At 38.9% G+C, this 19,500-nt stretch overlaps 1 protein-coding gene across 2 annotated transcripts in view; it reads left to right on the forward strand.

Annotated features, from left to right (window-relative positions):
• Positions 1 to 1,757: 1,757 nt before the first annotated feature.
• The window catches only part of CTNND2 (catenin delta 2), a 6,416,678-nt gene continuing 6,398,935 nt past the window's right edge, over positions 1,758 to 19,500 (forward strand). For both annotated transcript variants that reach the window (XM_044064921.1, XM_044064922.1), the window contains exon 1: positions 1,758 to 1,848. The gene's annotated coding sequence lies outside the window, so the exon portion shown is untranslated. The remainder of the gene's footprint in view (positions 1,849 to 19,500) is intronic.

Raw genomic sequence — 19,500 nt, forward strand, 5'->3', positions numbered from 1 at the left:
CATAATTAAGGTATTAGTTGTACCTTAATATTTCCCAGTAACTTAAGAAATGAAGAGTGGTAATCCTGGGGCATGGTGGGGGATCTGTAACAAGCTACAACCTGGATTGCAGTTTTGCCCAGTGTTAGTTGCACTTGGATAATTTCAGATGTATTATGTTGAGCAACTAGCCTGGAGGTGTGGATATCCTTAATGAATATGGAGATGCCTCCACCTTTAGTGTTTTGGTCCAGGTTAGGTGGCCGAAAGGTGTGGTATGAATTATAGCTTGGTAATGCAGATGTGCTCTCTGGAGCCTTGAACCAGGTCTCTGTCACTGCACAGATGTTGATGTTTTCCATTTTAAGGAGTGTCTTGAGTGAGTGCATTTTGAGGTTTAGACTTCTAGCATTACCCTCAGAGTTTGCTTGCTTGTACCTGTTACAGTAGTGAATTTAGCATTTGAACTTTGCCTAAGAAAGGCACTATAGGGGTGACAAGAGCATTAGCCAGTATCCAGAATCCCAGGGGTGACAGGTGCAGGCCATCTCTGGCAAAACATTGTGGTCTGTCAGCTATGTCGTCCCAGGCAGACAGATACTGGATCCCCTTAGAATGACACCAGAAGCTTAGCCAATTGTTGAAGTCAATCATTTTGCCCTTGTACTGTGGTATCATTCTGGGCGATGGCAGGATGCTACTCAGGGATAGGGTTATACCTGCCTGGACTACAAGATCCGAGAGCTGCTCCATGTCTGTTTTCATGTAGTCCAGGGAGGTACATCTCAGGTCATTCACACCAACATGGACAATGAGAGAGTCATATTTGTACTTGTGGAGTGACCTGAGTGTGTGCATTTTGTGGTGGATCCTGGCATCCGACAGGCAGCTGACAGTAACCTTTTCCTTGTTTAGCCTGGTGAGTGGGACATCAGTGTGCCTGACTGTAGAGTCACCTATGACTAATGTGTTGGGTAAGTTGTTTTGCCTTATGGTCTGAGTTTGAGTGGCACACTGATTTTGTGGGCTATGTGTCATTTGGGTAGTGTTGGGGGGTGTTGATTGTTTGAGGTTTAGCTTGGGAGGTCTCTGTTGTTTGGACGGATTTCTGTTGAGAGCCTCTGTGAATGTGGGTGTGTGCTTTGTGTTTCTGTATGTAGGTTTTGGTAGTTTGGATTTTTAAGGACTTATGTGTTGAGTGTGGTGTGGTGCAGGTGTTAACCTTCTCCTCTTGACTGTCTAGTCCAGTCTTGGCTGGAAAGAGCTTGGCTTCCAGTTTGGCTATATAATTGCATCTCTCACAGGTTGTAGTACTAGGTGGTAGGAGGAGAGGGTTGTTGGTGTACACGAGGCAATTGCTACATTGCCTCAAGATGTCCAGATTCATCAGGTGGACAGGAGAAAACACCGGGAGCTGACCCATGGACATGAATGGATAGGTGCTTATTAATTTAAGTAGTAAGAACTGTTTTCCTCTTGATAAGTGAAGAAAGTTGAGTATTGTAGTAATTCTAGTTTATTTAGTGCTTACAATGAGTTCTGAGCAAGTGCTGAGCACAAGGAAACAGTTTTGAGTGCTGAAACTAATCAGGTATGTTAAGCACAGACACTCACTCTCCAATCAAAAAGAGTCAGGAGTCAATGCACTCTGCTCCTACTCTCACCAAGATCAGAATATAAGCACAGATTTGAAGCTGTCACCTATAAAATAGTTATTAAGCTTTATGGTGATCAGCAGTCTCCAGGAAATAATGTAACTGCACTCCTTCTCTCAACAGGAGAAAACAGAAGCACTAATCCCAAGATGACTACTGAAAGGCAGAATGTGGGCTCTACAATTAATGGTGGTCCTGCAGTAGATGCTTAAAGGTAAGATGAAAAACAATGGTTTATCCTAAACACTTCAGTATTCGCTAGAGGAATTAGATGTGAAAGTAGGTAACTTAAGTTTTACCTGTCTAAAAGTTAAGTTTTAGTGGAGAGTCACTATTTTTAAAACAGCAAGACAGATTGAAAGGGGGTGGTCACTTTTATATTCTGGTACTATGGAATACAGCAGGATGGCCAATAAATTTAAATAGTTGAAGGGGAGTGATTTCACAAAATGATAATTTTGCGTTTACTCACACCAGCCAGTAAAAGCAGAGAGGATATGATATGGTCAAATTAACATAAGGGGCAGGCAACTAGAAAGGCAGTGTGGTGTTTAAGAACACAACACTAACCAGGTGGGAGGGTGAGAAAAATTTATGTCTGACTCACAAGAGACAGAGCTGTGGTCTCTTTTCAAGTTTTAGTATGTAGTTAAAAGCAGAATACAAGTAAAACACAGTATAAAGAAAACAAATCACAGTATACAAAATAGAAAAAGGCAATAAAGTAATACAAAACACAACAAATAAAAAGCAAACTAACCTTTCCCTAATAGCAAGCTGTAGCAGAATCTGGGTGAGCCTTTCCAGTAAAGCTCTGAAATGTTTTATTTTACCCCTTAAATAGAATGTTTAGTTCCTAGCTCCACTCCCTCAGTTCACAGATGATTAACCTTAGCTGACCTGTTGTAACTTATGTGTGACTCCTTAATTGACCTGATTAGCCATTCATCTATAAATGTGGGCTTGGTCTCTCCATTGATAGTGGTTTAGCTTGCTGGAAGACCTAGGGTGTGTTCCCGGTAATTATATAAATCACTTTAGTCAAAATACTGTGATATGGAATTGAGAAGACATACAGAAATATTTAGAATTCACTGGGAAGATACCTTTAGAAAATGTATTTCTTTTTTTGCAGTGTAGACATTAATGCTTGTTCAAAGGTCGGTTGTTGTAGTATTCAGTGAGCATTTTAGAACAGTGGTGACAGATCTTTCCACAACATGTGTAAGTTCATGGAGAGGCTGAAGTCATTTTTAATTGTAAAACATCTGTCTTTTCCCTTTCTTTAGTCACCAAAAAACTTTATTCTAAGCCTTTAATAGCTGTTGTGTAGGCCAATGTTGTTGAACCAACAAAAGTGTTTTAAGTAATGTGTAGATACATCTTGTGGGAATATCTGCAAACTTTGGTATGTATTCTGTGTCAGTGATGGGGTTTGAAATCAAGGTATACAACATATGGACAGAATGTTTCAGTGAAAGTAAGACTAGATGAGGCTTCAGGGGTCATGGTGGCACATATGAAATGAAGCAATGCATACCAACAGCAAGAAAGAAATGCATGAGAATAGAGAAGTTATCCAACGGTAGATGCAGGCAGTGGTGCATTAGCAATATCAATTGCAGAACAGTAGATAAAAATGTGTGTGCAGACTATGACAAAGAAATGAGAGGCCCAAGGGGTAACAGAAACAGTTTGGCAACAGATGAACCAGAAATAGAAATGAATATCAAAGAAAAACAAATACTTGGAGAAAAAGTGTTTGTTAAAATGAAATAGTAAAATAAAAGTTGCTATAAGTGAAACTGTGAGCATCTTAAGAAGTCCGTTAGAGCTTGTCAAGCAATGCAGTGCTTAGTGCTGCTTTTTCATGACATTTCATTCCACAGTTCATGTCTCGTGGGTTCCTTCTGTGTAGAGTCCCTATGCCTGCCCTATATCTGCACAGGGTCTGAAGGGTGCTGTGCTGTGGTAGGCTGCCATAATAGTTAAGATATTTGCCTTACAAGACACAAGGTGCAGGGTTTGAGCATGAACTTCCTACATCCAGAATTCATGCCATAGATTAATTAGTTTTCCTCCAAAGTGCTTGTGTGTGTGTTTGTGTGTGTGTGTGTGTGTGTGTGTGTGTGTGTGTGTGTGTGTGTGTGTGTGTGTGCACACGCGTGCGCATGAAGGTATGTATGTGAGGGTGCAGGCCCACACCCTAAGATAAACTGGCATGCCATCCAGAATTAGTTTGTCTGTCTTGTACCCACTGCTTGTTGGATAGGATCCAGGCCATCCTTACGTTTGAATTGAAAAACATGAGTGTCAGAGATTGAATTAGTAAATGAATACTTAGGAAAGGAAAGAGAAATAATATGGCATGTGAAGCTTCTTGAGACAGCAAGTATCTGCAGAGGCAATTTAAGTGGAATAAGAAAGATGGATTGTGTCTGTGCTCAGAAATAAAGCAAGGAAGGAATAAGGAGAAAAAAGCAAGGAGTAGACTTAAATATGTGTAAATGTAAAGCAGCTTGTTAATTACAGGCATTGTAATTACTGTAGAGTGGGTAACAGAATGAATCATTTGTGGTCTGTTGAGGAATGGAAGATAAACTGAATAAATATGGCAGACAACACTCAAAAGAGATGGGTGAGGAGGGGAAGGGTGGACCCCCTATACAAGTGAGGTAATGAGTAGCATAAAATATAATTTAAGATGCAGGATATTTGCACTGTGCAGCAAACTTGATATCAATATGTTTCTGTAGAAATGCATCTGTCACGGGGAAGCATCAGGTAATACAAAGTCCCTGCATCAAATCCAAATGGATCTATTCAGTACTGAAATGAATGCTGCTGTATTCAGAGGTGTAGACAGCAGTGTTACAGAAGGCAGATGAAACGTCAGTGTGCAGAATAGCCAGTAGCAAGCAAAAATCAGACTACTGCAGTTAACAGTGTATAAAATAAACCATGAAGTATTGTACTGGCCAAGAGAGGGAAAAAAGGTCCATACACTCTTAGTATGTGACCCTTAAAAGACAGATTGAGAAATCAACCCTGCCATAATGCAAATCCATTCACTACATTAATAAGGTTTCTCTATACAGGAAAACAGATACTGGACTTAATATGTAGCTTCATGAAACAAAACTACTTGGCACATCACATAAATTCAAAAATTTAATAAGTATGATCAGGCTAGTTTTCAAAACAAAAGAATAACTTTGAGTTAAAAAAACATATAGTTATTTTAAGAGTTACAAGACCTTAGCATACTGATGTTGAAAAGGTTACACGAGTGCTGCAGACCAGTTCACTGTATAAAACTACAGACCATCCAACAGAAACCGAAGAGAAATAAAAGCTGTAGTCTTCATTGTTTAACAAAATCTACTCTCTGGGTGTTAGCATATCACATTAGAAGAAGACAGATTCCATAAAATGAAACATCACATTGATATACACTTTAGTGAAGAAACATTTGATAAAAATATAGTATTGAGTATAGCTGTATGTAGTCAGTGCTAGAGACATGATTTGCTGGGTGAACTGTGCCACAAAACTACAGAGACACTGCAATGATTAGCTAATAGCAACATTCAGCAATCTGCTCTCTCACAGGAATGACATTAGTGAAACGGCATTCTGTGTGTCTGAAACAGTACTTCCACTCACACTACAGACACTGCAGATATCTAAATGGTAAATGACAAAAATGTAGCAAGCTATGCATTTCACCTGGTTTTCCAGCGAAATGTAATTAAATGTTGAAAAGGTCTTCCTGAGGCTACCCTTGTTTTTGTGCTTTATTCAAAGATCTGTAGAAAATGATAACTAATCTAGGGATTCACAGCATTTGGCATAACTATGAGATGCAGTGACCAGTCTGTTCAAGTATTGCAGTAAGTAAAGAAGACGCTAAAGATGGCAGTATGATGTTTCAAAGGATCATGTGATGATGACCCTGGTTCCAGATTTCAAGGGTGACCAAAGCAGGGAATCTACTGGGAAATAACTTGAACCACTGATAAAAATGCTGTGAATATTTTCAAAATTGCCTCTACTTGAAAAGAGAGTTTTCCTAATTATTGCCCCATATCTATTTCTAGCAATCAAAATAATTGCCTTAGGGTTTTAATGCTGCTGTGGTACCTGCAGCATTTAAATATTCAGCAATTAGAATATAGTTGAAATAGAAACACTATTGACTTTAAATGTCCTGTTGAAGCTCTAAGGTGGAAATTAGAAATCTACATTTTCAAATCTAGAACCATGCTTTCCTCTTGCTGTCTATTACAGGCCTTAATGTTCCAATCAAAAGCACCCGAGAAAGTCTTATTGACATATAATGCAATCTCCAGGACTTATCCAATGATTAATACAGTTAAAATAAACTAAAAAAACTGAAACTAGATATATATGCAAGAGATTTCTCATAAAATTGGAATATACATGCAAAAAGAAAGATATGTGTCTGTGTGCATATCTATCTATCTATCTATCTATCTATCATATATGGGTTTACTTCACAAAAGCGAAAACCCATAAGACCGACTTTCAAAATCCAGAGCCCACAACACCGAAAATTCACATGCACGAAGTCCTACAACACCGACTCTGAAAACAACGACATCCACAATAATGACAAATCCAACCAGTACATGTTCACAATACTGTTTGCCTAGCCCGATATACCTTGTCAGTGTCTCAGCACTCAGCTGTAATCTGTCTCGACAGCAGCATATTGCTGTGATCCCAGCGAGCGTATCAAACATACCTACAGAGTTCTTCCACATAATGCAAGTGTAATGTAAACACACATCACTTCCCTTTTAAGCATAGACTGCAGCACTCCTTCAGACATGAGTAATATTATTCATGATAGAAAAACTTTATCAGCAGCTAAGCACTTACAAAACACTGTCCCTCCAAAGAGCAGTAGGTACCTAATGAGATGTAACCTGTCACACACAAAGCACTGTTACCGCGTATCAGACAAATAGTCACCCTAGTCTCAAGCTGGGGCAGCATACTGGTAGGCCATGCACAATATATAACATGCTTGTAATTGCGAACAGTTCTACTGAATTTACAGCACTCCTCAGTACAGATACATCCTGCACATTAGTGTATTTTGCGATCACAATGTCTGGTATACAACAGTTGACAAATTGGAAGGCGTCTGCACGTAAATGAGCATACTATTACCACAGCTTGTAGAAACAGTGACGTACCATATCACCTACTGTTCCATTATTGCCTCCACCACCCAAGTGAAGAGTGAATCACATACACATTACAGACCGACATCAATTCCACACACCACACCTTTGCAGGGTAATGTCCACTTCACATCTCATTCACCACCAATAGACTACTGCTCACTAGTATCAATGTCCTGTGTGGCTAGCATCTACCGGCTACATTTTCAGCAGCTTTGCTATGGATTTGACAAATTCAATAGCGGAGTAGCAGTCCTTATTATCCAACACCCATTGGAATTGCTCATGCCACATAAGTAGCTTCCTCTTCTTGGGGGCAGGTGGACATCCAACCGACATCCAGACTCTGCGTACGTCAACACCATTCTGCTCTTTCACCAAAGCTGCCATGAGTACAGTCAAATTGGTACTTCTAGTACCTAACAAACACTTTAACTGCCTATGCCAGGCTTCAACTGAGTTCTGTGTATGAGGGAGAAACAGCTGGTTCAACTTGTACACATTCCAGAATGCTACGGGGAATAGTGGTGGGAACCTGACAGATGAGGATGTCTGCGTATTAAACTTCCTCAATTTGATACAGATGTACCAGTGTGAGAAGTGTTTTAATAACTCCTTACCCTCTACAGGGAATGTTTCTTTGAGAGCCTGAAGCGTGTTGTGTACTTCACATTCTTTTAGGAAAGCAAGAGCTGCTAAACATTTCACAGCTAACTGAAACGAAGGGTCCCTGTTATACAGGGACGCCAGTCCCAACGCCTGTACCTTCCTCCAAAGGTTCTGCCCAAAATGGAAGAGGCGTCCCTTAGACTGCGCACCAGGAACATTAAGCCGAATGCTCTTAACTGCGGCAATTTCAAAATCACATAGAACGTACTTAACATCAACGTCAAAGCCATGTTCAGTTAACAGGTGAAATAAGCAGTGCCACATGCATTTATAGGCCTTAAGGGATTTCTTAGACATTAACCAATATACTAGTGGCACTGCTTTGATGTACCATACTTCACTAGGCCATGTAAGCTATATAATTGATGGCAGGTAACTCCTTTACTGAAGAACGTTCCATCCAGTAACCATATGCTTGCCCAGCTCACATCATATAGGTTATTAAATGTAGTGAATAGGAGCACTGTGTTATCTGTAGCAGGGTCATGCTTGCTTATGAAACACCCTGTCTTCAATGGAAACATGTCAAAATCAATGTTATGTAGTGTGACTACTTCATTACTGTCGGTCATACATATTTTCCGCCACACACAACCTATCTGTTGTAACAGGGCTTTCCTATTGGGTAGGCTATGTATTGTGTCTAGGGAAGTAGTTGCTACTGCATCCTGCACTAGTAAACATGGCGTATCACGGCTGTGTTCTAACTTTCAATTGATGGCAAACAGTGTACTTTTCCATGTCTCCTGGATCGCCTGCATGATGGTGTGCTACAGACCTCTCTAGCCTATCACCAGTAGGGAGCAACATCATTACAGCTCACCCCTTACACTTTTGGGAGCACTTATACTTACAGCCCCAGTATCTTCTTGAATCCCTATGATGTTCCAGATGGTACAAATAGCCATCAATAACAAGTACTTCCTTGGGTTTCTGGGATGTTATGGTTTTATACATCTGTCCAATCACTCCAGGTACTTCCTGTGGCAAGTCAGCCATGTCTACTTCAGTACGAGGTACAACAGCTTAACAGTGCAAGCCCCTACACAGGACATTAACAGATCTATTCAGTTTAACTGTTACTTGTCAGGTATGTGGGAGTCGTTCAAGTGAATCTTTGTACATGTGAATTTTCGGTATTGTGGGCTCAGAATTTTGAAAGTCGGTCGTATGGGTTTTCGCTTTTGTGAAGTAGACCCTCATACACACACACACACACACACACACACACTGATCACTAATTTAGTTATTCATTTTATACTCTGTGCCTCAGATTTAACATAAGATTCTTCTACGAGTCTTAATTTTCTGTACTGTTCTGATCAGAACCTTTTATACACATCAGTACCACAGTTGTACATAGAAAACGCATTCCATTTCAGGAAGCACCCTTTTAGATTTGCATTGGAAATATTTTACCTGATTTACTCATTATTATTACTCCAACTGCTCACAGTTTACTTCTAGGTTATCCCATAACTGTCCATTCAAATCTGAATACAAGAGAGAAAAAAAGTGTCTGGGAAATGATTACTTTTATGCTATATGTGTGTGTGTGTGTGGGGGGGGTTGTTAGTTCCATTTATTTTCTCAGTTTGTTGGTCTGTATGTCAGTGAAAAAAAAAACAAAACCATCAAAGCTCTGTCCATCAAATCTAGAAAACAATCTTCAATGGACTATGGCTGAAACTAAATGGTTGTCTTACCGAATCTTGGTGTAGTGTGATCCCCTGGTCCCACCTACCTCAGACCTTGTGATTGGTTCAAGTAATTAAATAGTATGCCTCTTACTTCCAAAACCGTCCCTCTAGATAACACCTGCTTGAAAATGAATGCACTCTAGGTGTCATTATATAGCCGTGTTATAACTGTTTGTGACACATTTTATTTTGATTGCTATTCAACATTCTTTCTGTAGAAATTATCAAGTAAGTGTGGCTCTAAGTTATTAATGAATGTAATTAATTGTTTTACAACTAGTTATCCACATTCTAAAATTAAAGCAATAGCCTCGTACACAATATGTTATTCAGATTATTGTGTTTAATGGCTATTAGATTTATTTTGGCTTTATTTAAACACACATGCTTACTATGAAGTTCATTGTGATAAGGACTATCATTTTCAACAAGCAAGGCTGTAGATAAATTCTGCATACCGACTCTTTCCTCATTGATAGAGCAAAATCCCAAAAAGGGAAGGCATCCCTGACCAGTATTAGCAAGAAACTACGATCCCTCATAAAATCATCAAAGGCCATCTTCGAAAGACAAATCGCCAAAGACTCTAAAGATAATCACAAGGCATTCTTTAGCTATGTCAAGAATTTGGGTGGCAACTCTCAGATCTGCTCTGAGCTGGTGCAAAATGGCAAAAAATACACTGAACCTACTGACATTGCCAACATCTTGGCGGACAGGTTCAGTGCAAACTTTACCCCCCTTCCCCCCTAAAAAGGGCCAGTGTCTATCCCAGAAGAATGTAGTCTCCCAAACATCACAGACACACAGGTGAAAGCAGCCATCTCCAAAGCAAAAAACACAGCATCAGTGGGACTGGATGGTGTCCCAGGCTGCGTCTTACATGAGCTACAAAAAGAACTGAACCCTCACATAAAGTCATTGTTCAAACTCAGCCTTACTACAGGATATGTACCCAAAGAATGGCGTACAGCAACAGTTTTCCCACTCCACAAAAGTGGTGCGACAACAGATCCTGGGAACTATCGTCCTATAAGCCTGTCTAGCCTGGTCTGCAAAGCTATGGAGCGCATCATCATGGATCTCATAAACAAAGACATTGGGAACCTCCAGACACTGGACCCTACCCAATTTGGCTTTGTTAAAGGCAGATATTGCCTCTTAAACCTAGCTGACTTCTTTGAAACAGTTGGCCATAGATGAGGGAAAAGTAGTCCACCCAGCCTACCTGGACCTCGCAAAGGCCTTCGACACAATACCCCACTCTGGCATTATAAATAAGCTTACCAGCTTGAATATCAACCCCTATGTCACAAGATGGGTTGCAAACTGGCTCAGGGATAGTACCCACATGGTCAGAGTTGTGGGTGCCATGTCTGACTCCAAACTGGTTACAAGTGGCGTCCCACAGGGCTCAGTCCTGGGACCCCTCTTGTTCAGTATATACCTCTCTGAGGTACAGGCAAGCACAGGAGGATTGTGGCTGACCAAGTTTGCAGATGATTTCAAACTGGGAGCCATAATCGACTCTCCAGCTGACACAAGCATCCTCCAGAAGAGTCTTACGGAGACGGATACCTGGTGTCAGAACCATGGCCTCAAGCTAAATGCCAAAAAGTGCATAGTCATCCCCTTTGGGAAAAACAAAGTGCCCACAAACTACCACATAGGTGGTAATCCACTAAGTACGGAAGATGTAATTAGGGATCTGGGGACCCAAGTAGATAGTAACCTCTCCTTTGATAATCACATTGCCAAAGTGGTTAGAAAAACCTTCTATATAGCCCACCTAATCACAAAAGGGTTCACATCTAGATTGAGAGGTCATTGTGCCCCTCTACTCATCACTCATCAGGCCCATAATTGAGTACATTGCACCATTTGGGATGTACCTTACCCGACACCTGCAACAGCTAGAGAGACCCCAAATGTACGTCACCAAGTGGATCGTGGGCCTTAAACAGAAGCCCTATGCAACTCGACTAAAGAAACTCCAGCTCTACTCGGTTGCTTACCGCCTACTCAGAGGCGATCTCTGCCTGACGTATAAGGCCATGTCTAACCCAGAATTAATGGACATGCTCCACCTCAGGAAATCCAAATCCCTTAGAGCTACATGCTCCAGGGATTTAAACTTCAGCACAACAATAAATAGGACATGCTGGAGGGATAGATTCATATCCTAGAGGCTTCCCTTGCTCTGGAATAGAATCCCAATCCATGTTAGACAGAGCCCCTCACTGACCCTCTTCAAAAGAAATCTTGATGAGTGGATGGGAAATCGTAAATTTACTCCTGGGATCACTTCTATGACCCTGCTGGACAGAGGCTCAGGAATCTAATCTAAAACGGAGGCGAAAGCCAACACATTCTGGCTAGGCTTATAAATACTCTAGGGCAGATAGCCTAGTACCTACCTATGAACCTATGAAGACAGAAATATGAACTAATCAAAACCCACTCTTGATCTTAAATCAGTCCTTACTGGCAGTATACCTATGTCATCTTACATTATGTTTCTAGATCTTAAATCAGTCCTTACTGGCAGCATACCTATGTCATCTTACATTGTTTCTAGATCTTAAATCAGTCCTTACTGGTAGTATACCCATGTCATCTTACATTATGTTTCTAGATCTTAAATCAGTCCTTACTGGCAGTGTACTGATGTCATCTTACATTATGTTTCTAGTCAGCTCTGTCAGTGACACAGTCATTGAGCTATTCCTACAGTTCTATTGAGAAGCCGTACAACAAAGGGATTACAAAACATTTTAGCGCTAAAACTTTTAAATGTTTTTATAAAATCCAAAAATGATGTCCCTGCATTTTGATTGGCTTCCAGATGTGTAAGAATTATATATATATATATGTATATATATATATATATATATATATATATATATATATATATATATATATATATAAATTTTATCTGTGTTGACTCCATATTTTTTCCTTGTTTCTTTCTTAACTGCATCCATTTTCTAGCATTACATTTGTGGATTCCTTTCTTGAATATCCAATAATGATATTTAAATGTTTGGTCTGTAGTTTTTAGCATAGTCCTGTTTTCCATTCCTTTGCAATTTGGCATTATAGTACTATCCTTCAACATGAAAGGACATTTGTTTTGTTTTACTGCATACGTAAACATGATCAGTTAATGGAGAAGTAGCAGAGGTCGTCTGCTGTTTGGTATCTACTTCTCCAAAGTCCAAGCCAACACAAAGGGACTCTGGCTGACAAAGTTCACAGTCAATTTCAATTTGGGAGCTATTATTAACTCCCCAGGTGCTGTTGACATCCTACAGAAAGGCCTCAATGAGACCAACAACTGGTGTCGGAACCATGGCTTTAAGCTCAATGCCAAAAAATGTGTTGTCATCCCCCTTGGGAAAAACCCAGTACCCTTGAATTACCACATTGATGGTAGTCCACTGAACACAGAATGTGTTATAAGAGCTCTAGGAACACAGGTTGACAGCAACCTCTCTTTTGACCATTACATTGCCACTGTGGTCAGAAAGTCATTCTATGTGGCACATCTCATTACTAAGGGTTTTGCTTCCAAGAAGAAAGAGGTTATTGTCTCCCTCTAGTCTTCCCTCATTAGGCCAATCATCAAGTACAATGCCCCATTTGGCATGTACCTCACTAGACACCTGCAACAACTGGAGAGGCCACAAAAGTACCTCCCAAAGAGGATCCTAGGCCTTAAACCCTTGTCCTATATGGACATACTCAAAAAACTCCAACTATTCTCTGTCTCATATCACCTACTTAGAGGCAATCACTGCTTGACTTACAAAGCCATGTCTGACCCAACTCTGTTAGAAATGCTACATCTAAAGACATCCCAATCCCTCTGCACCACACAATCCAGAGACCTCAATTTCATTACCACAATCAACAGAAAATGCTGGAGGGACAGGGTCATAACCCAGAGACTGTCCATGCTATGGAATAGACTTCCCATACATGTCAAGGAGAGCACCTCACTGGCCCTATTCAAGAGAAATATTGATGAGTGGATGGGAAATAGAAAATTCACCCCGGGGATCACTCCAGTGGCTCTACTCGACAGATGCACTAGTAACTAAGGTCTGGTGGCATGATGCCAAGGTAATCCTATGGGCTAGGCTTGTAAGAGGCTCCAGGGCCATTAGCCCATTACAGACCTATGAACATTTTCCCAATTCAGCTCTTCTGACATTATTTTCTTGTCTGTCTGCTCATTGTCTGGCTGTGTGTCTTCATGCTGAATATTGTACTTCTCTTCCATAATGACTCTAAACTTAAAGTACTGGGTATTTATTAAGTCTAGCACATTAAGAGTGGGATTCATGGAAATTGTGCCCCATGACACATCAGCAAAGTCCACAAAGATGCATAACAAGTTGTATGTGGTCTTATCTCACTCTGGGTATGGAGTACACATGCAAATAACCCACACACCCACCCATCACCATGGCACATGCTTCAAAACACTACATACAACTGTGTGTAGGGTAGTCACATCGCTCTAACTTACAGAATCAGATCCATGCACAAACAGTTGTTATACTGTTAGGAAATGTAGATGGCTGCCTTGTGCACTGTTATGCTGCTCAACAGTACATAGAGCACAGCAACACCATCATGAAAAATGTCTAGACCCATTTTAAATATACATTTGTTTTTGGTAGAAAAAATATGTTACCTTTCTTACAATCCTGTAGTACAGACTAACCCATGCCCTTGGCAGTAATGCAGCAGTAGTCCAGTCAATGGGAACACTTGTTGTACTGGTTCCTATAATGCTAATATACCATGGACCACAGTTATGGCAGGAGAGAGATCTCTTCTTTCTCATCTCTCCTTGTTCTTGCTAACCACTTGTATACTCACTTCTTATCTTCTTCTGCCCTACTTACAGAGTTCTTCTTTAATTATGTTCTAAGTTCCACTCCTGTTAAAATGATTTTATATTTCTTATGATACTTACTTTTTCTCAAAACAATACTGTGCATTTTATCATTTGTTAAATCTGTAATTGAGAATTTATATATTTTATTGCTATTCATATAATTTCTGTTCTTTGTAGCTTTTCTCCCCGGGCCTCCGCTGAAAAAGGGCACAAGTTCAGACAGACTAATCTGGTCAACAAATGTCAAATAAATGTTTTCCCCAAAACTAGGGTTATTTGTGAACGATGCACTGAATTATTATGCCCAGTCCCCTAAAGGGGATTATACAGTATGCTGCCTGTCTGTCTCTTAACAGTATTAGTATGATTCCGTTTTATAAATCACAACAGTCAGGACAATGGACAAATAATACTGCACATTACATAACTTTGCAAAATGGTTAAACATTGTCCACACCTTTATCTCTGCGACATATTTTGCTGGAGAGCACCTCACAGGCTAACTCCCTAGTCTCTAAATTTGCTCTCTCTTCTGTTTGTTTTTTTTTTGCCCTCATTGATCAAATTAAAGCTTGTGACTATGCATATTATTTTTTACACATACATATGTGATTACACCTGTGGATGAAGCTCTTGGCTGCATTAACCCTGCTCAAGGCTTGTGAGACCAAATGACTTCTAATGCCACGTGCTGCCACCAGTTAACCTGTGATGGGTAGTGGCTATAGATACCAGTCCAGTATTTAAATATGCTGTGGAGCCAGCAGTATGGGTTTGACTCCCACTACTGATACCTACTGAATCTTAGAAGGCAGGTGGCTTTAAGGGTGTGCAGTAAGTGTGTACTGTAGCTTAAAGACATGTAATTCTTAGACAAAGCACTGCATCATTCTGATACAGATCAGTTATAATCAGCAGCTTCCCAAGATTTCATCCGTATCAGAATACCCCCCCCCCGACACACACACACACACACACACACACACACACACAGTAGCGTAGCAAAGTAGGGGTGAAGGGGACGGTAATCTTTTCTTTTCTTCCTTTGTTTTGCTCTCCAATTGTAGAGTGGGTGTTATAGATGTGGAGAAATCTGACTAATGCAAAAGCACCACTTGGCTTTCTATAGTAAAAGCAGAAGTTCAGTTGTTTCTGGGGGGGGGGGGGCATTGATGCTGTAGAGAGCCGGCTGAATGAGACAGCTATGGTTCCACACACACACAGTTTTCTAAACTGGAGGGTAAATGGTGACTCTCCAGTGCCAACACCCTCGTACACAGACTTCAAGGTACACTGTTACCAGTTAGAGCCCATCAAAACACAACTTACTGTTTACCCTGAAACAACCCAACATTTAGTATTTAATATTCATGTGGTAGCAATTAACTTTGAACAGTCACTCCCCAAATGAGTGGCCAGTGATCATTTGGGTAAACCAGCAAAATGCATAAACCCATACACATAAGTAAGCCATTGGCCACAAGTAAGTACAGATAAATAATTAAATTATTTACTTAATATACTGTTGGATAAAGCAATTAAATGCATAAATCCTTACCAATAAACCTGCAGCGTAAAGTAATTATGGCTGGATAATTTAATTATTTGCATAATAACACAATAAGTAAAATAATCCTACTAATGTAAAAACAAAACTAATAGAACAATAAATACATAGCCCCATAGAATGCAAACACACTATTATTTAAATTATGCACTTTTGCTCCAACTCATCTAAAATGGATCTTCATCACAATTCAGAAACATAATTTTCTTTCACATCTTAAATAACATAAAAAAACAAATATCCAAAATTGCTTTGAAAAATAAAAACAAAATTACTATTTGAAATGGACCAAAAATATATGAATAGTTAAAATGCTGCAATATAAATATGTGGAATAAAAAAAGTAAATATTAACTTTCTTCCTCCTACTTGGTTTCATAATTGTGCTAATATCAGCACTAGAATGCCATTAACTGACATTTAATCCTAGCAGACATGTAGCATTCAAAATCGGCTGCCAATAAAGCTCCCTATATTCTAGCTGAGCTTTCTTAGTCATAAAATCAGTACTTTAGGGTACTTACACATTGCAGTTAAAGTGGGGAATATTAATAATGCATAGTTATACTGATATATCCTAGTCCTCACAGAAATCTCTGTCTTACCCACATAAAAAGTAGGGACGTGGAAAACACATAGAAATATACATCACCCCCTTAGTATTACAGTTATAAATGCCCTTATTCATGATTACCTTGGGGTGGTTATCCTAAGTCAAATTCACACTATCATAGATGTTCCTATAATGCTTGCATACTACACATTTCTCATACTTCTAATGTTAGATAGGTACGGTTTCTCATCCATGCCTTTTTCTGTTTTTCAAAGAAGATTTTATATTTCTACTATTTTAGAAAACAAAAATGGAAAAGTCACTCAATTTGCCAGTTAACTCAAAGGAATCAAATATGTTTGTCCAGTTCCATTTTATTACTTTTTAATGTTAGAAACCTTATTATTAAATTGCATACCATAGTTCAAGATTAGTTTGCATGGAGTAAAGCATTTAGGACTTACATCTGTCCATTAGTACTACAGTTGCAGTCGTTGGGTGGGAGGTTGGCGTAATGGTTAATGTGTTTACCTTATAGGCACAAGGTGTAAGGTTTGATCCCCACATGGGTTACTTGTCTATGCTTAAAATGGCTGACAAGGACAGTTAGGCTATTACTATTCTATGACACAATGAACCTTTTTTTTTGGTGGGAGGCTGGCATAGAGGTTAAGATGTTTACCTTACAGACAGAAGGTCCAGGGTTTGATTCTCACACTGGATGATTTTCAAGGTTTAAAATTGCCCACAAGGGCAGTTAACCTAGAACTAATCTATGAATGTATAAGTTTGTATTAGAGGTATTTGTTCATAGGTTGAAAGGTAAGTAGAAAGCTAACTGCTGCTGTGGGTCATTTTAAGCCTAGCCCATTTCCCTTTTTGTGCTCAAAATAGTCTGTCCCATTTGGTTATAGAGTGACATTACCCATCCCATAGTTGATAATTCTTTATTACCCATAATGAGAATACCTGGGATCATACCGTAGATTACTTGAGGGGATCTGTGCATGGGATAAAGCATTTAGGACCTTCCTATGTCCATTGGTAGTACAGGGGGTACTCCTGGGGTAAATGTTTTGTTACCCATCTATAGATCTAAGTTGCACTTGAAATAGACAGGGGTGAGCTTTGTTTTATGTGGATGGGAAATCTGTTCCAGAGAAGAGATATCCTCTGTAAAATAGCCCTCTAAACCATTATGTTTGGAGAAATTTCTTTTTTTTTTTCAGAACCAAGCTTTTTCAGGAGTGGTAGAAACGATCATGTCTTTGACCATGACAATTTTGTAAGCTATGATCTCAGTCATTTGGTGGAGGTAACCCCTATTAGAAACATAATTTCAAAATCTAGAACTCTATCAAAAATTGATCATCATCAGACATAATCTACTTAGTCGCACTATTTGGTCTTTAATTAAAATGTTCTTCTTCCAGATAGGGTAACTACTACTTTAAGAAAGGAACTCATTAGAAAAAGTGGAATTCATGTAAATAGCTGACACATTTCTACATTATGCCACATTCTAGTAACTAAAATATCCAAGAAGTTGAGTGTATCATAATTACTAATCATAGTAAACTCCAAAGATTATGTTGTGGAATTAATATATATTTATATTAATGCACTTGTGATAAGGTGACTGTCCATTTTAGAAAAAATGTCATCCAAGAAGCAAAAATAACAATATAAGTGTTAAATATTGAGGGGAATATATAGTTGGTTTCCCACAACCAAAGATTAATATTAGCAAACAAGGGGGGCAGATGCTTTATATAATACTCCATCTTCAAAGAAAACATAGTTTTTGAATACTGTATGCCTACAAGATATTATCATAAGTAAATCCCCCCTATTACTTGAAGAAGACAACACCTCAAAAAAAGTGCATGCCCATTTTGAGGGGAATAACAAGAAATAAGTCTTTTACATATATGGTAACAAGTAGACCATCGCCCTTTTGTGTTTTCCTGCTAAAGCTTCCAAGAAGTGCCAGGAATCCCATAGTAAATACAGTTTATCATGAAAGAAATCCTTCATCCTGTTGTCAGTATATTTAACGAGGGATTCATTTTTTTGAACTCCCTGCTACCTCAGTAAGTTGTAAAGGTGGATTGTCGACTGATTTATGCACTGTATGAATTCCAAAAGTCAGAGGAGTCCTGGGTTTCCTAGCAATCAAATAATCCATCAGCTTTTTCGATAGTTTCAGCCTTACTGCTAAATCCTCTATTAAGCACTCAATCTTTTTATATGAAATGTTGACATAATTCCTAAACACTGTCTCAAAATATTCATTAAGATACTCAAACATTTTAAGTTAATAAATAAATTGATTCATAATTACCACATCCCCCAACCTTTATCAAGTTTCATAACACTGATATAGTTGTCACTTAATTTAATCCAGTAAAAATGTTTTTTTCTTGTCAGATAATGTAGTACGAATAACCAATATTCTGAAAGATATGCCTCAAGTCATTCTCCACATTTTTTTTCAAAGAAGGCATTAGGGGATATTAATGGTAGATGACATAAACTTCCTTTGAATATTTTGTTTGGTGATTCTCATCAATTGTTTGTCTCATTAATATTTGTATATTAAGCATTCTAGTGAATATTTTTAATATAATTAAAATATTAACAAGGTTGTTCTTACTAGATGGAACTAAAGTGCACTCTTTATTGAACAAAGTACCAAACAAAGGAGATACTTCCAGGTGGGTGTAATTAAAATTTCTAAAACCACCAAAGTCAACAATAGTATCTGCTAATATTTATTGGAGTCTATTTATTGCTCTACCTTCCAGTCTTCCTCTTTTTTTTGAATTCGGGTCATTGGCTGGGATATAATTTCTTGTATCCCAACCATTGTAATTTGCCAACTCCTTTTCCATCAGTGTCAGGGATCTCCTTGTAACTATTGCTGTTGGAAAAAAGCCTGTCCTTGATCAGATGTGTTTTTCCTTGAATCTTCATGTGCATTATTACAGGTTTCATTGATATGTTGCTCCTTCCTTTAATGTAGTTTTGCTAGCCACATTTTGAGTATGGAATTGGGGAGGTTTTCCTTCCACTATACTCCTCTCTATCACAAATCAGCTTTTTCTGATTCCTCTGCATTATTTGTTTACAGTATTGGTCAACACTTTTAAAATCTTGTGATGAAACACTAAGTTAAAGTTTTCTAACATTGCTTTCTAACTTTCCCCATGAAGTAAAGAGTTTGTTATATAAGGTATGAAAGGAAATTATGTT

This window comes from Protopterus annectens, chromosome 3.part0 (genome assembly GCF_019279795.1).
Source record: "Protopterus annectens isolate FY-2018-M chromosome 3.part0, PAN1.0, whole genome shotgun sequence".
Lineage (NCBI taxonomy): Eukaryota > Metazoa > Chordata > Ceratodontiformes > Protopteridae > Protopterus > Protopterus annectens.